We start from the raw sequence: 25,532 nt of genomic DNA, 5'->3' as shown, positions 1-25,532 counted from the left end.
CTGATGGTCCAGTTGCTTTGCCCACTTTCATCTCTTTGATAGCTTCTGTCACTTCCTTTACTGAAATTTCTTGGATTGGTCCACACACTACGTCTGCCTCCACTAGGTTCTCCCTCTCATTTTCTACATTTAACAGATTTTTGAAGTACTCCAGCCATCTTTGCTTGATCTGTTCTTCTTTAATCAAGACTCTGCCTTCTCCATCCTTGAGTACCGCCACCCGGATAATATCTTTTTTCTGTCTCGCTCTATGTTTAGCAATCTTGTAGATTTGGTCCTCTCCTTCCTTTGTTTCAAGTTTCTCATACCATTCTTTCCAGGCTCTTTCCTTTGCTCTTGCTACACTTCTTTTTGCTACCTTCTTTAGTCTCTTATATTCTTGTAATTCTCCAGTGCCATCTTTCAGTGCCTTGTATGCTTTTTTCTTTTCCTTCAGTGTTTCCTGAACTTCCATATCCCACCACCACTCTTCATTTTCCCTCGGTCTGCCTCCTCTTGTCTTTCCACAAACCCTGGTAGCAGCCTCTTCTAGGATGTGGCTCATCTCAGTCCACTCTTCTTCAACTGAAGGCTCCTCTGTTTCCTCTGTGTTGTTTTTCATTTCTTTCACCAGCCTGTTGAAATCTACTTTGTTTTCTCTCAGTTTCCACACTTTTGTTCGTGCTGGGTGTTTCCTCTGCCTTATTCTTCGCTCCTTCAATATTGTGATGTCCATCACCAGTAGCCTGTGTTGTCTGGTAACAGCCTCATAGGGCAGGACTTTAGCATCTTGGACTTTCGCTCTATCAATTCTTCTCACTAATATGTAATCTATTTGGGTATCATGGCCACCACTCCTGTATGTCACCTTTTGCTCATAATTCTTCGTGAACCCTGTGTTCACTGCAAACAATTCAAGAGCTTGGAGTGTTTCTAGTAGCCTTCCTCCTTCTTCATTTCTCTCTCCTAGCCCTCTCTGACCATGTTCATCTAGATAATCTGGGCATTTCTCTCCTAAATGTGCATTGAAGTCTCCTCCAATTACCACCATTTCATTTCCTGGGATTCTGCTAATCACTTCTTCGAGATCTTCCAAAAAGCTATCCTTTTCCTCCTGTGGTCTTCCTACCTGTGGTGCATATACAGAGATGATATTCCATAACCCACTCTCAAAAGCCACCTGTACATTGATAATCCTGTCTGAGTGTCTAACCACCCTCACTATCTTGTCTGCTAGGTCTTTGCACACTATCACACCCACTCCATTCATTTTGGTACTCTTTCCAGCATATAGAATCTTGTATCCCTCTCCTAGGTGTCTTGAGCTGTTTCCTTTCCACTTGGTTTCTTGCACACACAAGATCTCCACTTTTCTCCTTGCCATAGTTTCAACCAATTCTCTCCCTCTCCCTGTCATGGTGCCAACATTCCAACTCCCCACTCTCATTGACTTAACATTCCTTCCAGGCCCCTTCACCTTGTTTCTTTTCTGTAGCCCCCACTCTACAGTTTTCCCCACAGTAGCATAATTTCCATTAGTACCCTGTTGGGACACAGCACTAATGGCGGACGTTGTTAACCCGGGCCCCGACCGATCCGGTATGTGCTTTGTGTTCTTTGCAACCATGGTTTTGGCAAGATGGTTTTACGTCGGATGCCCTTCCTGACACAACCCTTTTAGTCGCCTCTTACGACAGGCAGGGATACCCAGGAGGTATTCTGATCCCAATCAAATAGGTACATGTGACTTTTAATTTTAATTACTTTTGCTAGTGATTTTTAAGATCTGATGTAAATTAAAAATAAATACAGTCTTTATGATTGATCCGTGTAGCTCTCAACTAATATGGAGACAAATGTAGCCCATAAACCTAGGGAAAAAGCATTTCCATTGGATCCCCAGGACCAGATAGTAACCAAGAAAATCAGAGATGTTTTTTGGAAACCGTTAATAAAACTCATTCCAACAGCTGCTCAAGATACAGGTAATACACAGGGACTGGAGAATTGCTAATGTTGTCCTCATTCATAAGAAGGGTGACAGAACTGACCCCAGTATAGACCAGAGTATTACTGACACAGTAATTATAAATCTGATTTCTATTACATGTAAGGTGACAGCAAGAACTACTAGAACTAAACTAGTGGATCATATAATTGCTAACATGGATTTAAAAATAACAAGGATTTAGATAAAGGTACAATTACTGTACAAAAAAACACCATCGTCATTTCATAGCATTTTGGGCCACTGTGTACGCCCAGGATAGTCTGTATGTACTGTACCATGGCTACAGGGTCTACCAGCATCGGCAATTCTGCAGGAGAAACCATTCTTTCAAGAGAATTTTGTGTGCTCTCTGGATAGGGCAATATCATCCTGGAATAGACCTCTCCCAGCAGGAAAGAAATACTGCAATGTTGGGGTGATGATGATCACTCAGTACCATCACGTTGTAAGTAGCTTTGACCTACGTGCTAAGGAAATGAGGCGACACAAACCATGCCAGGGGTGATAAACTAGAAGAAAGGGTTGTGGGTTAGGACTGTTATTAGACTACATTTACTTATAAACTAGGCAACTGAAACACGGTGGTATAAAGAGTTTGGAATCTATAGATGTCTAATTGATTGCTATAGTCCACAAGGTCAGACAAGTACAGTGCCCTCCAAAATGATTTTTGATTTTTGCTTTACAGTCAAACAATGTGTATCTTTGATCATAAGATTAATATGAATTGTAAGTACAACATATTATATAGTTTGTTTTGGGGATAATTCCATGTACACATTTGATCATATTAAAACAAAAACAACTTTTTGCTCAACCTAATGACTTCAAGTGACCATCACTATCACTACTGCTACAAAGTCACCTGTATAAAACCCAGTATGTTTTGCATATTCCTTTGAAGCAATACCTACAAGAAGACTGTTACCCACTGTGCTCACCGAGCTCTTTGTGTGACCGATTGAGATCTTCATATAAACCAGAGACAATCAGTGCTGTCTGGCAGGCTTTATCTCTGGATGTTACACAAACTAACCCTTGTTATTGAGTGTTTCTTTCATTGAATCTCAAACTATCAGCTGATTTATCTTTCTTGAAAAGGCTTGAGGCTCCTGCTGAGAGGGTGGTTGCTCAGCACTGCTGACCTCTGCCTTTTCTTCTAAGGTGAGAGGGATCCCTTTCCTGTTTTGTTCATTGACCATTGGGAGCTCTGTATGGGCCCATGGGTCTTGAGATGCTTTCCCGAAGTTAGACATGGGTTTTTAGAGTCAATTAACTACCAAACTACCAAATGTGTAAGGTGGGCCAAACGGCTACCTCTAGCTACCTGGCTAACCTTTTCTGTGTTGTTATGTTCCAACTTGTACCAAGAAGTAAGAGTATTCTTTTCCCCTTTCTAAAGATAGTGTTTAGAAACATCTTTTACATGTATTAGCCCTTGTAGACTTAAGTAAAGGTTAACTTGTGACCAGCTGTTTTCCCATGATTACAGCTTGGCGCTGCACAGTTATTGAAATCAACACCTCCTCTGAGCTATGATAACCAGCAGCTGACAAGACCTCTGCCCTTGTTATCTAGAATCAATAGAAAATCAGCTGTAAATCCTTTCGCATGCAGTCCTCCACCTATCTGAATCATATTATAAGGTGATATTAGTCATACATAATGACTTCGTCAGAGGAAAAGGAAAATATGTTTTCCTTAATTTTATTAGTCCCTTAAGAAGTAAAAAGAGCACACTGTATGTCTAAAAATCAGAATCTTTTATTTTTAAAAATTATAACAGAATTTTACATTTTAAATTTTGTTTAAATTTAACAAAATGGAGTCCACATCCACAATGTGATCAACCTTTTTCTCAGAAAGCTGTGGATTTAGGAAATTCAAAATACACAGAGAGGAGATTCACAGCTTCAGAGTCAATATAACCCCTGAACTATTCTTCCACCAGGGAGAAAGAATCATATTTTTATGCTGCACCTCATAAATCACTACCATTACTAATAGGCTGGCTTGCACCCAAATATCCAGCCATTATTTTAATGCAAGATATCCTCCATATGACAGAAGTATCATTAATCTAAAGGTTTCATCATTTCAGAAATTATGGTTTGTCAAGTTTTGTTTTTAATTTGCTTACATACAACAGCTTGAGAAAATGACATTTTGAGCGCACATTAATTATTAGATCGTGGTGGCTATGCAAAATGTGAGGGTGTGAAAATTGGAATATCTTTTAACAGTTTCACTATAAGGAAGTCACCTGAAAACTTTGTGTTATGCTCTGAACTTAGAAATAAGCAAGTGAACAACATGAGCAGTGCAACAATCTAAAAACAACATTAGTTACTGTAGATAACTTAGTAGTGTGACTTCTGAATTCTGGATATTGTAGCTCTGAATATTGTAGTAATTCTTTCTTTAAATCCAGGTTGCTTTTTATTATTCAAATAGCAGCCAAGAAAGTGCTCTCTGCTCACAGAATATAGTATACAGTATACTATATAATACAACACTGTAAAATGGAACACCAAAAATCATGGTACTAAAAAAAGCTTGAGCATAAAAATGAAAAATTCAAATATATGAAAACCCTATATGGAAAACAGACAAATTGAGTTTGATGAGAGAAACTTTTTCAGTTGCAAAATCTCCCTAAAATAAACCTCAGATAGATGAAAACCACCCATTCTTAACACATACCCACAAAATGATGGAAGATTACATCTCATAGTTTGGTAATGGCTTCTGAGGATGTGTGAGTTCTTTCATGTGTCACAAAAAGCAACATGTATGAACAGGTATGATGTCTTCTGTAGAACAGTATAAGTTTAGAGAGGTGAATTATTATATCAGAAAGGCATGAATAAACTGATTGCCAAAACTACACATTCATGTGTCCTGGAAACATGGACAGGGATGAGAAACATGGGTTTTCTTTCTATCTGTGATATGAAATACTTACAGTAATTGATCTAAATATGTGGATGGGATGTCAGGTCACTTGCTTCTGCTGTGAGTAATGGTCAGCAGCTAAGAGAAGAGTATCTGTAAAGCCTGCAGGACTCCAGTATTGAAGGACTGGAGCCGCCTCTCCCACTGTAGATTTACTCTGCCTTACTTTAAGATAACTTTGTCAAGGAATTGGATACAGTATGTGATCAATATGGAAAGGCTTCACGTCATCTTTCACACAAGAAGAGGGCAGCCAGTCAGCATTCAAATCCTCTTCAATTACAAAACATATTTGTAGGCTCTTTGACAATCACAGCATAAGGGATGCTTTTTACTCTCGGGACAAACACATAAATCTAATCCTAAATCCTAAATCCTGAGCTATTCGTCTTTCATGTGCATTTGACCTTCTCCGCGATTATCATCATTCAGCGGGGGTTTTCCGCGAAAAATGTTCCCCATCATTCTCTTGGACAAAAAATTAAGGCCCATCACTTCTATGAGCTCAGTACCTGAGTAAATCTGTCTGAATTTCAGAGGGCAAGGTTTCAAGTACTGTATGCCTCTAGTTCAACGTTTCAAAAATCCTCAAAGATACTGGCAAATCAGTCCAACGGACTTGTTGAGGATCAAAATCAGAATGAACCCTAAGATACCTAACAAATTCTTACCTGGGTTTTGCACATGCTCTGCATCAGTCTTTATCAGCTAGGTTATCTAAGGGACTACACCTATAGTGAGGACAAAACACCAAGCAAGGTGGAATACAGTAGATCTATGTGGGTCCTTCCACCAACTAAGTATTTCTACATAATAAAAAAATAATAAAACAAATGTGAGTTAAAATTGTTAAATTTGGAGTAAGACCTTATTCAAAATGTTGTGTGCATCTTTGGTCAAATTTATCAAAGGAGAGCAATTAGATGGATTCCTGTTCTTACATTAGACATTAATGTGACCCAGGTTTGGACAAGTTCCACTACAGCACTGTCAATAGCCCTGCTATGCGAGCCAGCTCTATGTCCAAAAGTGTCTGCATTGGAGCTCACAGCAATTCAGAGTAAAAGCTTTGTCAAAGCTGGTGCTTCAACATGATATTAACCTCCCAAAGGTCACGTCTTTCAGTATGGTGTCTATAACAAACTTTCAAAAGACAAAGCCTAGGCAAAGATTTTCTGCATTTTAAGAACACTATTAATTAAGCGAAGTAATACAGTTCAGTAATCCCAAAGCAGAATCAGTAAACCTTTGCTTTCTATCACACCTTGGTGTGATAGAGGCAACAACACCACTAATGCCATTTTTGTATCAACTACAATGGATTTTGATCAAACACATTATGATGACAAGCCAGCAGCTATATCACCCTGCAGCTCTCAAGTGGCAGCCCACTGAAGCTGAACAGGGTTGAGCCTGGTCAGTACCTGGATGGGAGACCTCCTGGGAAGCTATGGTTGCTGCTGGAAGTGGTGTTAGTGGGACCAGTGGGGGGTGCCCTCCCTGTGGTCTGTGTGGGTCCTAATGCCTCAACATAGTGGTGGGGACACTATACTGTTGTGGGAGCCGTCTTTCGGATGAGACCGAGGTCCTGACTCTCAGTGGTCATTAAAGATCCCTGGGCATTTCTCGATAAAGTAAGGAGTTATCCCAGTGTCTGGGCCAAATTTCCCCCCTCAGCCTTTACCGTGGCCTCCAAATTGGCCCCATGTGTGATTGGCTTGCACTTGCCCTGCGATGGACTGGCGCCCCGGGCAGGGTGAACCCTGCCCTGCGCTCGTTGCTTGACGGCTAGGCTCTGGCTTCCCGCAACACTGTATGATATAAAGCGGTTTGGCAAATGACAGGACATGACATTATGATGAAAAACTTTTTTGAAAAGTAGTATGTAAGAAAAGAATCTCCAGATCTGAAGTATAAATAGACACAATAAGATGTAATCATTTGTGACTCTTCACTTTCAGTATTCACAAAACTGACCATTTTGTGAATATTCCTGTATTATTATTCCTGTAATTAAAAAGTATTCCTGTTTTATTGCAATAGTCAGTTCCCTGAAATATGATATATGATGATGTACTGTGTCTAAATTAACTATAATTAATGAATGAAGTATTTTATGATTGAATTTATTTTAATTGCTTTGATAGTCAATTAAACCTAAAAATGCTTGTATAGCATAATCTGTATTTTTACAATTGTAGAACATTGCTGCCCTCTGCTGGCTATAAGAAACCATTTACTTCCTTGTCGGAATGTACAGGTTCTGCCGTGCAGTTGCAAAGCTTGCTACACACATCATCTTAGTGGCTGCAGTAATTCCTCAGTTACTTTTAATTCCTCCGTTTAAACTTTTAAGTCTATTTTACTGACTTAAAGGTTTGACAAGTGAACAGAAAATTATACATGAACACATTACTATGTCCGTCTTTCGGATGAGATGTTAAACCGAAGTCCTGACTCTCAGTGATCCCCAGGCATTTCTCAATAAGAGTCGGGAGTTATCCCAGTGTCCGGGCCAAATTCCCCCCCTCTGCCTTTACTGTGGCCTTCAAATTGTCCCCATGTATGACTGGCTTGCACTTGCCCTGTGATGGACTTGCGCTCGTTGCTTGCCGGCTAGGCTCCGGCTTCCTGCGACACCGTATGGTATAAGGCGGTTTGGCAAATGACATGACATACTGTATTACCATGTTCCAAGCACAATGCAAACGTAAAAGTACTGTGGAAGTATATTGCTGTAGCAGATATATTTACTAAATTATGAAAGGATGTATAAGTATCTTAAATAAAAGAACAGTGATGATTTATAAGACCTAAAGATTGTGAAGAAATTAAAAGACCATTGTTCTGGGAGCTGACTGAAGTTTCACAAATATAATACGTTTCTACATTTCCATCCATATTAGTAGATGGAAATGTGGGTCTACCAGATGCATTTTATGTACAAACACGGGAAAAGTAACAAATGAAAAAAAGTCATCTGGCCTACCTAACTAGTTTCATTGCTAATACTTGAACTTAAAGGGACTATGGTACAAGGTACCAAAGCTTGGCTAGATAACCTGTTTCAAAATCCCGCCACCCTACCTACCCACTACACCCACTACCTTTTTGTGTAAAACAGTATCTTCTCTTAACAGCTTATGAATCCAAAAATCACTGTGTGCCATTTTCCTGTATATTGCAGACAAGACTGTTGTATACGTAAATATGAGGGTTGCATCAAGGCCTGATACAAATATTCCTAATCTTCGAACGTACTGACAATCGTGGAAGTGCATCTGAAGCCGAGAGCAGCGGGTACTTCTTTACCCAAAGGGTTGGGGGAGTATGGAACAAGCTGCCCCGTCTTCCTGTTGAAGCCGTTACTCTGGCCTCTTTCAAGAAATAGCTGGATGGCATCCTTGGATCAATTGACTACTATCAAATGGACTAAAGGGGTTGATAAGGTCAATCTTACTTTAATTATTCCCATGTACTTATGAATAGTACACAATCTTACTTTAATTATTCCCATGTACTTATGAATAGTACACACTTGCTAGCATCAGCCTGGCAGGAAGGAATACACTCTGATCAAGTTCAGAGGCCCTGACCCTGTAATAGGAATTTTGTTGCTTGTGATGCTGGGCACCTGGATGATACTATAGAGCACTCCACTGGAAAAATATTATATTGCTGTACTGTATAACTAGGTATTCAATGCCATTAAAGCTTTTTGTGTGTGTTTGTATATTTTACCATCACATTGCAGTGTTATTTAAAATGGTTCTTCTTTTGCATTTGTTCAAAGTAAAATGCTGCATCTTTAATATTTCTAGAAAGTTCCCCAACGTCAAAAACATTACCAGGTTGTTTGGCATTTCAGTTCTATGTACTGGATATTTTATCTACAGTAATAAAACGTGTATGCAACATATTATACAATACTATTATTATTAACTTTCAGTAAACCTTAACTGCAGCTCTGTGAAGATACCCCTGACCCCCCCCCACACACACACACACAAACAGCACAAATGATGAAACACACCTAATTCGTTGGTGCTGCGTTTGTGCCGGTTTTTGCCGTTGAAAGTAGCGTGTGCTGCTCTCGTTTCTGAGATATAACACCGTCTTTTTTCGGGTGATCAGGTGACCACGCAAAGCGACCTTGACCTCCAGTGACCCCGTCTGCCGAGTTCAAGTGCTCTGTTACGAGTAATAAGTCTGTTTTGTTTCTCTGTTTGACCGGGTGGGACGCAAAGGTGGATTTTGCATTCAATACCAGTATCTTCTGTGGGTTTGTGTGAGCAGGAAAATTAAATTTGTCACGAATATCATGCCCTAATCAGAAGAGTTGCGGGTGTAACCTTCAACACTAGCAAACAATTGCATGATCTTACACAGAGGCTTTAACGAGTTTGTCTTAATACTGTACTTCAAACCAGTGTCCTTTTTTTAAACCTGAAGAAGTAATCAGTTTCTCGCTCTCTCCTTCTTAAATAAACACGCGAGTGTAAAGATTCGACCCGTTTCGCCAGCCACATATTTAAAAAAGCTTAAATTTGCAACCTCATGAACAGCAAGACCACTGTTGTACTTTTTATGCAAAGCACATTCGTCAACTTGAAAAAGAACCAGGATGTTTTTTTAAGAGGCACTACGTACAAAGTCGACACAGTAAGTTCATAATAACACATCCGAGAAGCAACATTGAAAAGTCTGCTGTCTCACACATGCAGACCGCGGCAATATTGGAAAAATATTTTTATTTTCACATAACAGAAGTGAAAATCTATCTACGTTCTTTAATAAACTGTCATTACCCACGCGTTTGTGTTTGCAGGGTTCTTATGCGCAAACATGAAACGATTAGCTCACAGTCCTTTTATCTTTGTGTTTCTGGTCACTCCTTGGTGTAGAGTACAGCGTGAGGGCACACCTTGACCTCTGAAGACAGAAATGAGCGCCTTTGTTCGATCGTCATATTTCTCCCAGGTGACGCTGTGTCTTTTGCAGTACGCAGTGTAATGACCCAGGACATGTTTGTTTGTCCAGCTCCATGAAGTTGACCCCCCAACAAACAGCACAAATGCATTCGTTAGTGCTGCATTTGTTCCGGTTTGTGCGTAAAAGTAGCGCTTGTGCTGCTTTAGTTTCCGAAGTATAACACCTATCTATGGCGTGCCTATCTATAAGGAAGTTTACAGGTTCCAACGTACTCGGTACTTTAACTCCTGAATGTGATGAAAACAATGGGTGCAATTTGTTTTCTGGGTCTGTCTGGTGGGGTGGGGTGGATGTTTAAATATTGTAAAAAAAAATTCTGTCTGTGACGTAAATAATCATCAAAGTCACGACCACCAGACCTTTCAATTGGGATCTTTTGATGAGTTGACCCCAGCTTTTGCACTAATAAACATTACATTTAGGGAGGAGCTACTATGTTAGTTAATTGGGTTAGATGTTTTTTCTTTTAATTTCTAACCATATTCTCGAAAACGTATTGCTTGGGTACTCCTTTTATTGGTGAAGAGACACTTTTGCTGTATCCTGACAACACCAGTTTCCAAATTACGGCTGGTACAACACGAGTGCCCATACTCAATTTTTTAGGTTTTAGGCTCAAGATCGATATTATTTAACAATAAAAAACAAAATTGAAAGCACAAGTATAATAATATAATGATTATAGACTTTATATGTATATTCATTTTTTAAGTACAAAGTAGAAGTTGTTTCCCCTACCTTAAATATACGATTTAATTTGATTGATTTAAATGTATTAATTACAGAAAACAGTGGAGACAGTTATATTGCAAATAAAAAATGTATTTCGAAGAATATGGGACATTGTGAATCAATAAAGATGTTTAAAAAAACAAACCGATGTTTAGTTATTTTGCAAATAACTAAAGCATTTTAAAATGAGTAAAAAAGCCGATCCAGCTGGCGCTGCTAGCTTGAACAGCTCTCAGACCCGTGATTGGCTAAACCCCCGAACAGTCCGGGCCGAAACTGAAATTGAGCAAGATTGAGAACCTACATTCTGATTGGGTAAAGCGCCACAGCGTAAATTCAGAGAACATCTAGATCCATAGGAAACTGCAGCCCTGGTTAACCATGCTGCAGCACGCTGGATATACGGTAACACGTCTATCGGTTTCCAATCTAAGAGAAGTTGTACTGAGCTCAAGACTGAATGGCAGACAAAGAATGTCATGGCATCCAAAGCGCACATCGCGATACCAGCTGTTACTATGGGTTACTATAGCGACTGGTGCATCACCGTCATGGCGCTCTGTCGCGACATGGAGTCATATATCGTGATATGACATGCCAAGATAAAATGTCCCACCCCCCATGTCGCGACATGAAGTTCATATATCTTGATATGACAGGTCACTATAAAAAGCCCCGCCCGCATGTCGCGACATGAAGCCCGTATATTGCGATATGGAATGTCAGGACAAAATGCCCCCACCCCATGTCGCGACATGAAGTTCATATATCGCGATATGACACGCCAGGACAAAATGCCCCCGCCCCCATGTCACGACATGACGTTCATATATCGCTATATGACAAGCCATTAAAAATGCCCCGCCCCCGATGTCGCGACACGAACCCATGTATCGCGATAGGTCACACACACACACCCCCGCCCCCAAGTCGTGACACAAAGTCTATATATCTCAACACAATCTGTGTATATCGTGTGGTGATAGGAAAACCTTGGGCGCGACAGTGGCGCCAGTGTGCCATGTAAGCAAGGCACCAATCGTGATAGTAGTGAGTCATATGCCCGTTGTCGCAATATACAGTATACTGACGCAGCCCCTATCATGCTGTTGAGGTCTTGTCGCGATGACATCCCATAGTTATGCGTTTGGCAATAGCGTGTCATGGTAGGGAAAGAAGGAAAACATACCTTAGAAAATAAAAACTATAGATCTAACAATTATGGTGATTTTACATATATTACAACCACAGTTTTATGTCATAGATGGTTAACTTGTTGGCATGTGTCATGTGTTAAGTATTATTCACATCTTAGGTACGGCGACCATATTTTGGTTTTCAAAAAAAGAGTAGGGGTGTGTGTTACACTGTTCAAGGAAAAGTACAAACGCTACTTTCAAATGCACAAACCGGCAAAAATACAGCACTAAAGAATAAGGCGGGTTTAATCGTTTGTGCTGTTTGTAAGGGGGTAATTTCATAGAGCTCTTAACTGCTCTTGACTTTTATGATTTAATTATTTTGTAAGAATAAATATGACTGATACCCTATTTTATTTGGTAGTGGTGCATACAAGTAATTCACTTACTAAACCTTCCCATACGAGAATGCCTTAAAAAAAAGTCATGATTTTTTTTTCAGTACCGCAGTGCGAGATGTCCTGGGTAAGTTTTGTGTAAACCTTGCTCCTCAGTTTCTTTACTTTTCCACTAAGTTCTCATGCTTCTCAGGCAACCTGAAGCACCGGGGTCCATTAATTAGACCGCCGACAGCGGCAGGCCGTGGAGGTGCCGACAGACAAGAACGCAATGCGCTCTGATAATAAATAATCGCCTTCACAATAAAAACTCTCCAGTTGATTTACTGCCGGCATATCAATCCAAGCTACTAACAAGGAGCAGATAGCAGATCAGCAGGATATTGGAAGAATTTCAATAATAATTCACACTTTCAGGAAAAAAACTAAATTGAGAACGGTTAAAAACAGAATCATTTGTCTTTTGGTAGATGGAAGGTAGCTCACAAAACAAATTGCTTTGCAACAGCAGTACAGCACCTACACTTAAGACTTCTGTGATCAATTTAAACGCCGTATGCTAGTGTTGGGACCTGCAAGCTCAGCTTGCCTTATGAATTATGACCTGAACTGAGAAATCTTTGGATTAGCAGCATATACTGTATTTCTGTGGTTTTGGTAAGTCTTCCTGCAGCTTATTAGTCTTTTAAAACTTTAAATCAAAACATCAGGTTACATTTCAAACACAAGGAGGCTTTAGTTCTAAAACTGTCCATAATGCACACTCCAAACAAAGGGTATAAAAGGAAAAACATGTTGTTGATCCTAGGTTTTTAACCTAAGTAAGCAGTTTAAAGTTTAACAATTCAACTATTTTATTCAACATTGATGCCTGAGCTAAACGAACAGATTTGTCTCTGAGAGATATCAATAGGCAGCACATGAAATGAAACTCTATGGATACAATATCTTCACAGATTTGATTTTGCTCAAATTTGATTTGATAAAAATCTGTACCTTTTATATTTGGAATTCAGCGGTTTTCAATTCGATGTCCAACAAATTACAATCTGCAATTCATTGTGCTTAAAAAAGGGTAACACCAGAAATAGTCTGGGATCCAGAGAGAAGTTCTAAAAACAACATTTTATATTGCATTTCTCCCTTTCATTTAAGATAAACATAAATCCTCCTTCGTATTTGGGAGAAATCATAAAGGATTCCCTTGAACTGGTATTTGGCTCCCGTTTCACTTGGAACTAAGAATGAAATATAAGTAAATCACAAAAAAGAACACCGTTTTTTTAATTTTGGTCTATAGTTGAGTTTACTGTGAATGCTTTACTTTTGGGAGGTTCTTGTTACTGTGAATAAAAAGCAGTAAAAGGTTCATTTAAATTTTAAGTGACTTAATGTGTAAGGTTTTGTTCAACTTCACCCTCTTATGTTGTAAACAACTTTCATTTGAGCTTTGGAGCAGTGTCAAGTTATGTTTCCATTTGGTTGTTTGAAATTAAAGGATTTTGAGGTGGCTTAAAAATGATTCCTCCTCAATTTGGCCAACAGAGAAAGGCATTTATCATTTTACTCTTGGCTGACCAGACTGTTCTTAATACAGTTGGTCACAAAGCTGTAAGCCAAGCACAAAAATCACAAATGAAATAAAAGCGACAAAAAAAAGAACAATACAGCGCTAGAACTTCTTAACGTTATTAGAAAGGAACACTTGCATGTTGTTTTCTTTCTTGAACTCAATATTGTTTGGTGATGAACACTGAATTATTTGAAATCCACAGACTTAGGTTAAAAAATCCCCCTTTTGGGACATGAACTCCTTGGTGGGCAGACAGAGTTACAGTTGCTGAGTTGCTATGTAGTTTATGGAAGAATTCAGTAGAATAGATAGTAGTGAACTGACATTGGTAATTGTGAGATTTAATGGGAAACTAAAACTCTAAGAATACTTATTCTTTCCTGATTTCAAATGCTCTTTAGAAATCCATGATTGCTATTAGACAGGTGTACAAACTTTAGCTACTTCTATGCAACAGCGATAAGCGTCGGGTTACCTGCTCAAGATTACAGACCTTCAATGTCTTGGCCATCGCCTGTGTTCCTGTCTTTCTGCTTGATTAACAGTAATCCTTCAACAAGATGCAATTACGTATTGTTGGCATTAAAACTACCATAGCAAGCAAATACCTGCCTGATCTATTACTGGCTCTCCTACTTTGATAAGTACCCGAGATGAACGTAGATTGGTGCTGATTAAAGGAAAGAGAGTTTTGACTGCCCGTAGGAGCAAATGAGTCATTTCACCAAGTGTGGCCATATAAAACAAGGTTTCTGCAAAAACTGACAATTTCAGAGCTCACAGTGTTAAACAAAACAATCCAAATCAGCAACACCAGGGAATCCAAATGTTTTCAGGTGTCGGTCCCAAGGCACTTAAAACCCATATTAGGAAAGGATTTGTTCTACAATTGTTTCAACGTATTGTATCAGATCTCTGAATTACTTGACATGGTCCACTATATTTTCACTCCACAGAGCAGGCAGCACCTACAGTATGCAACTCAATCAGCATTAATTCATTTTACTATATTTAAGGAAAGAATGTTGATTTATTATTTTCAGATTAGGTGGATTGCAAAATATTTATTTAACAAGTAACATTATGAAATATGAATGAATTATTATTAAACCATTTAGAGTGTAAGATTATATTATGTAATTCGTACAAACGGGCCAAACATTTTTTATTTATTTTTGAGACCACAAAAATGTGTCACTGTGTTTTTTTTTATAAGTGGCCTGCATCTTTAGTCACACTACAAACAAGATATGACGCCCATTGCATAAATCTCAAACTGGAAAATAATGAGAGAAAAAATAATAATGTTCTCTAAGTAGTTGGCAAATAATCATTGTGGGCTTTGTGAAGTGGAAGATTTTTTTCCACAATTTGAAGAAAACCTGTACATTTCCAAACCATAGATACATTTTAGAGGTATGGGCAGTTACCAAAAAACACATTTCTATACAAAAACTATACTTTCTTAAGGTGGCTTAAATATTATGGTGATTTAAACACACCCCTCTCACATCTATTTTACTTCCTGAACATTATGCATTATAATGTAAGCGGTTCTCTTTTTTTCTGGGCTCAGAATAGTAACATTTCAGAAAAGTCTTCTTAAAGCTCAATGACAGGCAGGGGAACTGATGTGTGTTACAGGGAACTGGTGCAATTGATTATTTTTATCAGTGTAAAGCGCTGTGCTTGGATTGTGGAAATTTACATTTAAAATAAGCAAATTCCTCTGTAAGATAGCTTTATAAATTGTAAAGAAAAAATGTAAGTAAATGAATTCAGATCCCTGAGTGATGTGAAGGAGTTAAGTAAAAAAAAGGGTGGAAAAAAACTATAAACTCTTCCTACATCAGCTCCAGATCTCTATGGTTTGGGTCATGGCCACTTGATATTAACCAACACTCACGCAAAGACAATTTCAGGGTGGGAAAAAATAACTTTGCTTTGTAAGCACTGCTCCTCAACATCACACAAACTTGATTCTTGAAGAAGAGTGCAGTTTTCTTAATAAATAATTGCCCTTTACATTTTTTAAGCAGCAAGCTCCTTCTGAAAGCAGTAGCTGTTTCTTTTTGCCAGCGCTGAACAATGAAGAAGTAATTGAAATGGCTAGAAAATCTTTTGGCAGTTAATTTGTCTGACGTTTGGAAATATCGGTGTGGAATACAGCTGCAAATGTCAACCATTAAAAAGATCTGTCAGGAAGCTCCTGTCCACAAATGCATATGTGGCGGATCCTACCCACTAATGAAAGACAAGGTTGTGCACTTGAAGCACAAAACCAATCTTAAGAAAGCATGGCAGTTCCTCGGTCTGAAGCAAACTACAGCTGTTTTAAAGGTGCGAGTGGGAAAGCCCATTCACACAAGCCTACAATTTACAAACAGTGGCATCCTTACATCAGTGTGACCCCAGCACCCACAGGTCATTGGCAAAACACCACACCAACTGCAGTCAGGCCTTGTGAAGTTATAAAAAGATACACGAACGGAACAAAAGAACATTTCAAAAAGGAGAAAAAAATCTCCTTAATTACTTATATGTGTAGTTTTTTTCACCCCAAAGAAAGTGTCTTATAGCTAGGAGGGGACCCACTTCATCCACTATGAAGGGCATCCCACTGGGTGATAAATGGCAGCCATTCTGTACCAGCAGTCCCATCACAGCCCCCGCAGCAAATCAGATAGAGAACTGAGGAACCACTTCACTGACTGAATTGGGGGGAAACTTTTAAGAAGTTCAAAATATACAAACCCACAGTGAAATAAAGGCAGGACTTCAGGCAGAAACAGAGTTAATACCAATGTCTCATCTGAAGGACTGCCACAGTGTCTCCAGGCACCATGCTTGGGCATTGGTTGTAGAGAGTCTCCTGGTCCTCATTGAATGTGATAGTAAGAGGTTAGCTAAACCTTCCTTGTCTCTCTGAGTTAACTATATTAGTGGGTTGCTTCTGCTGGTGAAGAAAAAGGTTAAGGTTTTGCTCCTGCCACATATATTTTACAGTACGTAATACTGTACAAATCATAGACCATTTTTGAACAGCTGCTCCAAATTAAAAACAGGACTGTGGATTAGCAAGTAAAAGTTAATACAAATTCACAATATTTTGCACACTATTTTGTCCCAAGTCAGAAAAAGTGTTTTCAAAGCTATCCAGGTTTTTAAAAAGATTATTAGATCAAGGATGGAAGAATTTTTGGCTGAAGATGGGACTTTTCCCTTTTGATAGATTTTCCCCTTCTAGACTGAGGTTTAACTCTGTGTTTATATTTTTCTTGCTCTGTAAGCAGCTCAGCTACCCATCTGATAGAAAGACTTAAGAAGACATAGGGTACAGTACAGTCAGAGGTCTGACAGAGCTAGGTTTATTTTACAATAACTATCATTACTTTGTGTGTTTCCACCTTTGTTGATCTGTGAACATACCATTAGTACTGACAGGACCTGAAACTCAAATAGTGATGCCCATTGTGAAGGAATGCCTGCACCATGCGCGGGAAGACAAAAGCTCTGCTTACAACCCGCATGCTCAATGAAGGGAACTGTAGCCAGGAGACTGACCACAGGCTCTTGAGATCATATGTTAAGATGTCTTTCTGGCCATCTGGAGGAAGCCCTGTGAAATGATGGAGTTAACAGAGCCAGCCAGTTTCTAAACCTTACAGCATGGAAGATGAAAGCAAAAACAAATTTACTACAGTATACTACAGATACCCTTAAGAACTGGATATAACAAGAAGCACAAACTGGAGATATTTGCAGCATTGTTAACACTGGAACTAAAGTCAAGGGTCGGACTGAATAACGTGATACTATCATCTCACTGTGGAAGTCCCTGGAGCCTCAAAGTTGGTCATTCAGCAAGAAGTACAAGCTGGAGCTTAACACCATCCAGTAGTCCCACAGGACTTCCACAGGTCCAGTCTGACTGCACTGGTGCCTAAAAGGCCTAGAAAGACTAAATGGCTTACTCATGTTTGTAACCATACTTGGGCACTACAATATGTGGTTTTGCAACACCTTCTGCAAGTGTAACGAATACGCTCTTGTGTATAACACAGCCGCCCAGTCTGAGGGAGTTCTCCTTTAGCACAGCTGGCAAGTTCCCTGTTGCGTGACACCGGAGACCCGGGTTCGCGCCCAGGCAGTGAGGGATGAACAGCCAGGGCAGGAGCGGCAAGGGCGGAAACCCCAAGAACCATTACACAACCTAAATAAAAGATCTGTATTTGACACTTATTAACAAAGTCTGGGTGGACAAACCAACTGTCTGACTTTGAAAAGCCAGATTCATCTCCACCCTGGATTTAACTAAAGTCTAATGGTAAGTTCCACTAAAGAAGAGAGGTCATGATAAAAAAAGAGATTGTATCAATGTACAATATCAGTTATTGGACTACACAGGACACCTACCACCTTCAAAGACCAAGGACAACCAACTTAGGAAGCAGAGAAATGGGCTTAAAGGAATTGATCACCCATTGCATCCACAGAGCTAAATGGAAATTGCTTTCACCAAGAGTACAAACAGTGCCAGATTCCCTTTGGGAACTCAGAATGACCGCCAAGCTGGAGAAATGTACCACCGGAGTCAGTGAAGCCAAGTACCTGAGGTATGTGATCAGACAAGCCCCAGGAAAGAAAAGGGGAATCTATACTAAATTGGCATTGACTGGTCAACAAGTGGCCGGTCCAGGCCTTCCTTGGACTAGGAGCCATAGCAAAGAAGAGCAATACTGAACACCTTTCCAGAGTGCAGTTGTGCTGAGGAGGGTGAGTGACCGCATGAGGGGCACAGCCACTGACGGACTTTATATTCGCATAGGAACCCTGTGTTTTCTGGAGAATTAGAGGAGTGAGCCAACACCAAAACTAGAAGGGTGGCATAGTGGCACAGTACTTAGCATTGCTGCCTCACAGTGCTAGGGGTCCTGGATTAGATTTATGCATATATATAGATTTAGTGAGGCGCTATGTACAAGTAGTTCTCCCCTTGTTCACGTGGGTTTCCTCTGGGTGCCACAGTTTCCTCCCAGTCCAAAGACATACTGGTAGGTTAACTGGCTTCTGAGAAAATGGGCCCAGGTGTGGGAGAGAGTGTGTCCTGCGATGGACTGGCACCCCGTCCAGGGTGTACCCCACCTTGCGCCTTGCTTGACAGGACAGGCCCTGCTCCCCCATGACCCTCAACTGGATCAAGCGATTAGAAAATGGGTAGATGGGTGGATTGATGGACTAAGCTCTGGATGCTGTGTTTTTTATTTATATTTGGCTTTTCTGGAGCTGGAAACAGCTTAGCCTCCTAAGAGGATGAAAAAGAATAACAGTCCGAGCTCTAACAGAACTAGTCCCCTTTTATCATCCTAAGCATTATTTTATGGGCTGTCTTGTCTTTTACGTTGGCAACACACCGCTTGTACCACAAGGACTTGTCAGCTGGTGTGTTTATAACTCACAACCCATCAATTAAAAGGTCCATCAATACCTGCTACCCCAGGGATAACTTACAATATAATGCATAGACAGCATTACATTTTATTTGTGGTGGGCTTTTTACCTGGTAGAGTACAGTACATTCAGGTGAGCTGTGTCATGGTGCTTGTTTCTTGAGTTGGCCGAATTCCAGTGGGCATTTTCTTCAATTTCAACTTGTATTTCTACTTGAACAACTGCCCCTTTAAGAATCTTTAGAGATTTTTTAAACTTACTCATACACTCACAATAACTGTTGTTGAAACCGAAATCTTAAGGCTAATGGATAATATGTTCTACACTTACTTTCACAGGATGACGTCCTAGAAAAAGAATGAATGTTTCATGCTAAGGAGACTATTATCAACTTAATGCCTTCCAAAACATGCATTGTTTGAGTACAAAATTCAAAAGGTGAAAACAACAAGATTTCTGTCTGTCTGTCAGTGCCTGCAACCAGCATATTATCCTACCTCCCATCTGGAGAACCAGGAAGGACCCTCCTTGTTCTGGCGGAGATCTAATGCAGCTTTTACTTTTTGTCATTCCCTGTCAATATTCGTAAAGAAGCTTAATGCCTTTCTTGCAAACACAAAGAGTCAAATGAAGCCCACATCTCTGAAATCTGATCAAAGACAAACAGGGCTTTTAGCAATCTACTAGAATATAAAGGTTGGTGAAAGTTTAACTTGCAGTTTTGACAGAACCTGATGCTTTACTTTGATTTAGTTACATTTGATTATTTACTTAAAGCTACAGGTGATACATGAAAGACTTTCTGTCCTTTTTGAGTCTGTTTCCTGAAGAAAGGGCAGTAGCTCAAGTTCTGTCTGTGAATTAAGTGTCTACATCAGAGATGCTGTGATAAATGAGTTCTGGGCTCCAACGAGCACAACCACTGCAGTTACCAGACATGACATTCATGAATGCCGATAATGAGACGATAGAAGATCAGATCTACATGCTAGAAATCAAGGGTCTCAAACCCTGAGTTCCTGGAGGGCTTTGTGTCTTCTGGTTTTTATTCCAACCTGAATTGTCCAGTAAAACATTGAACTAATTCTTGTCTAAATTAGTCATATGTAGTATTTTTCTTAAAGCCTTTAACTGCTGATTTCACAACACAATCACTTCGCTAAAGGTACAGCTACCTATAAATCATCTAGAGCTTCGTTAGAATTATTGCTATTATGCAGCAAATTGACTAATTAGGCCAATAATGTGAGAACTTAGTGGAAACAACAACCAAAAGAAACTAGACATTTCAGGAAGACCCCTGGTATGAATTATTATTTTACAAGAAACCGATCTAATTAGTAATTTATTTGAAACCAAATTAATTAGCCAAAGCAACTTACAGTAAATTTTCACCCATTCATACAGCTGGGTATTTTACTGGAGTAATTTGGGTGGCATAACTTGATCAATGATATAGACAGTGTTTCACATGGGACTTGAACCCCTGGCCTTCCAGTTACAAGCACATGTACAGTATACAGTACTGTATATTTATTTTTATTAAAACACTGCAGGCATAACTAATCTTCTTATGCAACAACTCTATGTAAAGCATTCTGTACCTGCACTCCAGACAAAAGCCTGCACCACTGCAACAAAACTAGAATGGGATGGGAAACAATCTTAGACATTGCAATATTTACCTGTAAATGACTGTAACATTTCAATTTTTGTAACATTTGTAATCCTTTATTTGACTACATAAGCCAACCAAAACAATTTCACTTTAACAATGACCTGGAAACAATTTTCCTCAACAATACATTTAGTAGGACAGTCTAAGGAAAGTGCCCTACTAAATGTACAACAGTCCACCCAGAATTTCACCCATGATCCTCTGGATAGGAGCACCCTAGTCGGTACTCCACACTGCTGCTATTTACAGTGAACTAACAGAATAATATGTGTCTCTGTGTCACACTAGATACCTTGTAGGGCTGTCTGATTTAGTGTGATATGGCTTGGTCAGTACAGTAAATATATCATCTGGGTTTGAAATTTTAGAAAACACCCTAATATTTATTTAGCAAGCAGTGCCAAAAAGTTACTTCATAAAGACATCCCAAACACAAATTGCTTCCGCTAGAATATTAGAGCATGGATACCGTGCTTGGTGGGGGCACATATATATACAGGGATAAGATTTGTCCCCAGAAGAAAGCAATCCTATTCATTTAAACAAGTCTTCTTCTCTTCTCTGGCTTTCAAAGTGGACCTGCGTTTTACCTTACAGAAAATAATAAGGAACAACTGCTTGTCAGAAAGCTACTTGTTTCTCTTTTCAACCCTCCACAGTCTCCAAATACTTTTATATCCTTGAAGGATAATCTTTCAATACAAGTGAAAAAAATCTTGTCTAGGCCATCCAGACATAGCGCCGGCAGGATGAATTGCGTGTTCATTCAAAAAGACACCAATCTTGGCCCAATTACGATAGTGTTAAGAGTTTCCTTGTAGGCATAGCTGCTGACATCTGTCAGGGAACCACCTGTATCATCCTTGCGCTCTGTATCTAGATTATGTTTCATGTTTTTGCTCATAACTCACGGAAGGAAGAAGCTTTTTGATCAGTTCTGCCACCATAAGGTAAATGTATCCATGAGGTAAATTTATCTTGGGCATAAACAGATAAGCTCCAAGCGAGTTTATTTCAGGTAACCATAAGTTCTCATTTGAGGGTTTTATCAAGGCTCAAGGGGCACACAGTTTTGGGGGTAAACAATAAGAAAGTAATAGTATACGGAAAGCAAAATAATCCAATATTGAAAGATTGGATTAAGAACACACATCCAACCATTTTCTAACCCTTTCTTTCAATGCAGGCTTTTGTGGGAGCCAGAGCTTATCCCAGGCAAACAACAGACACAAGGCAGGAGGCACCCCAGCAGGATACCAGTCCAGCGCAGGGACCGTGGGAGGAAACTGGAGCACTCGGAGGAAACCCACATGAACACAGGGAGAACATACAAACCCCACAAAGACAGCACCCCAGGAACTGTACTCAGGGCCCCAGTGCTGCAAGGCAGCAAAGCTAACCACTTCACCGCGTCGTACTTGGTAAGAACTGAATACATTTCCAATGAGAGGAGGCCATTGGTTTTTTTAGCCGGTTTGATAGATAGTAGTTAATTGATCCATGGATCTCATCCAGCTGTTTGTCAAAGAAGCCTTGGCTTCGTTAAAAGGCCTGGGTTATTTGTTTTATAATCCCACAACCCTTTGTTCACAGTTTTATATACCCTTCCATGTAGTTTCCACTTGTGTCCTCTAGATTGTGTTTTGCTGTTCATTCTGAAGACACTGGTTGGATAGACTTTGTCAATGTTTAGTAGAATAGTTTAATTTTAGTTTTAAGTGGACATCAATATGTTAGAAAACTGACTTGTAAAGTGCCCTGGGTGTCCTGATTGTTAAATACATTCATGTTCTGTGTGGAACAAAATGTTTATGTTGATGTGACTTTGCCATGTTTTACAGATGAGTAATTAGAAAAACAAACCATAAAATAAAAATACAAACAACTCCACTCATGCTTCTGGCGAAATGTAATTTATGAAATTATTATACAGTAACATAGACAGGAAAAAAGACTATGTAGAGTAATAAAATCACTTTTAGAAAAAAGTATATGCATTTCCCGATGCAACCAAAGAAGTATTTGTATAATAACTCTTTTCCAGCCATGGATTTTCTACTGAAACAAACTGTTAAATTTTTTTAGCTAAATTATTTACTGAGATGTTAAATAATGACATCATAAAAATGTTTTAATATACAGCAACGAACACACTAAATAAACATATAATAGCTTTTCAAAGCTAAACACATCACTGTGGAACCCCATTAACGTTTCTAGAGTCTATGTCACGATCGTAATCCCTCTTCTCAAGGGCGCTCCGGCTCTTTCACATTCTAGTTGATTATGTCCGCCTGTCTCCTATCCTGTCCCTCCTTATTTAAGCCTGGCGCTCTCACTATTTCTAGCTCTGCAGTGGAAGATGGACGCCCGGAAGCCTGCCTACCAGCGGGTCGTGGAGTGACCCGACGGTATAGGTTTCACCACGGCGTCCTGACCATCTGGGTCAGCGCCTGGCCTCGTTAACCCGTTTTTAATTCCTCGTCCCTGCACTGGACCCCGCTCCGGTTTTTAAACCGGATCACCCGGCTCTGGACTTTGCCCTGGATTTTCCTTCAGATTCCCTTGGACTTGTTCGCTATGGCCACGCCCCCCCGGGCACCCGTTCACTGTCGTCACGCCCCCCTGTTTGTCAACCTGCCCAGTTCCTCGTCGTCTTCTCCCTGTGTCCGTTTCCACTTACTTCTGGATTTTACCATCTGCATAGGGTCCTGTACAACGCATCGTTACAGTCTGTGTGGCCTGTAGAGTTTGCATGTCTCTAATTACCTCAAAATGCTGGAGATATTAAGACGTATCAAAAATAACAACCAGGAAGCGATGAAGTCTAACAGTTTAAGAAACATAATACAATGCGGTAACAAATCTGAATAACACAATACTTGTGTAAAGTTCAATAATCTCCAAATACTGTAATTACTTACGTATGATTCAGTGAAAGTCTGTATTTTGAAGTAACAGTGCAAACACTTCAATAGCAAATTTCTGAACACCTGGTAAACCAAGCTCTATAATGGTTAGGAAAAGTTGCCCTTTACGTGTTTAGCAATACTGGGGCATTAGGAGCACAGGAGGGTGAGCGCCCCCTACTGGCGCCTCTAATACCTCTTCCAGCAGCAAAGCAGCAGCCTTAACGTTTCCCAGAAGGTCTCCCATCCAGGTAATTTTCCAGGCACAGATCTACTGAGCTTCAGTGGGTTGCCAGTTGTGAATTGCAGGGTGATATGGCTGTTGGCAAATTAGTAACATTTTAATGGTAACATGGGCAGTGTGGTGGCACTGTGGCTAAGGATCTGTGCCTGTGGCTGGAAGGTTGCCGATTCGTATCCCGCGACTGGAGAGCAAGCTGACGTATGCGAAAAGACAAATTCCTAATGCAAGAAATTGTATATGGCCAATAAAGTGATCTTATCTTTTATAAAATACTCATAACATGGTGAAGCAACAGACAAAGCTCAAACACCCTGCTATTTTAACCATAACTAATTTTAAACAGGATATGTCTATTTTGAAGGTCCCTTGATCCTGCAAAAAACTGAAAGGCAATACATTTTTAAAAGCCAAAAATAACCAATAATTTATTGGACATACTGTAGACCGCAACAATAATCAGTAATGTATTGGACAAAGAAGGTGTTATTTTCATTCTTCACAACTATCCTTGGTTTCAAGGAAGTTGATGCTGAATGATTCAAGATGTAATACAGGTGACACAACTGATTTTACACCTGCTTTTTCAGCAGAAGAAGACAGACAAGGCAGGTTTAGCTAGGCTCACAGTTCTACATTTAAAGAATACAAGACTGAGAACATCCCATTCACGGCAGCAGTGTGACCACTTTGTTGTCTCATCCTTTTAGATCTCAGAAGCAAGGCTGGTCCTGGTCAGTACTGGGATGGGAAATCTCCGAAGGAAGTCCAGACTGCTGATGCAAGTGGTGTTGGTGGGCCAGTAGGTGGAGATGCTTCCTCTCGCTCAGGATTTTCAAATCAGTGCTCCAGTATGGTGACCGGGGACACTGTACTGTTGGAGGTGTCATACTTGAGCTTAGATGATAAACTAAGTTCAAACTACTTAACTCAATGAACATCCCATGACCCTTTTTAAGTAGTAGGAATGTTCATCATAGTGTCCTGGCTAAATCCACTCTGACAGTGCACAATCTGGCCTTCCTAAATTGATCCTTTCATTCATTTGCTAAAGCTGTTGTTATAGTGATAATGCTGTGGCCGCTCTTGGTGTACAGTAGCACTAGGAAGTTGAGGAAAGGAAGTTGCCCCCTCCTATTATATAAAGTAAAGGCATCCTTTGGCACGAATTGTGCTATATAAAAGGAAAGACAATTATTTTACATCTTAAGGAGGTTGGAACATTGTGACACCTTATCCTCCTCCGACCCCTGACGTGATGAATATCTTATCTGAAGAACAAACTTTTCCCAAAAAATCATTCGGATCAAAAGAATTAGACAAAAATGGAAACTCGAACCAGAAGACACATGGGAACTAAAAGGAAAGAACATTTAATAAATGAGTATAGGAATCCCTTTTTTAGACAAGGAGTCATGGGTGTCTGGAACAAGCTACCAAGCCATGTCTTCAAAGCTGATAGCCTGTCTTATTT

The 25,532-nt window shown here is 39.8% G+C and overlaps 1 protein-coding gene across 2 annotated transcripts in view; it reads right to left on the bottom strand.

Moving 5' to 3' along the window:
- Window positions 1-25,532, bottom strand: part of LOC102695132 (ADAMTS-like protein 1) — a 209,400-nt gene that overhangs the window by 113,373 nt on the left and 70,495 nt on the right. The window lies entirely within an intron of this gene.

This window comes from Lepisosteus oculatus, chromosome 1 (assembly GCF_040954835.1).
Source record: "Lepisosteus oculatus isolate fLepOcu1 chromosome 1, fLepOcu1.hap2, whole genome shotgun sequence".
NCBI classification, from domain to species: domain Eukaryota; kingdom Metazoa; phylum Chordata; class Actinopteri; order Semionotiformes; family Lepisosteidae; genus Lepisosteus; species Lepisosteus oculatus.
Note: the sequence above shows the minus strand (reverse complement) of the source record. Positions and strands in the feature narration are given on the sequence as shown.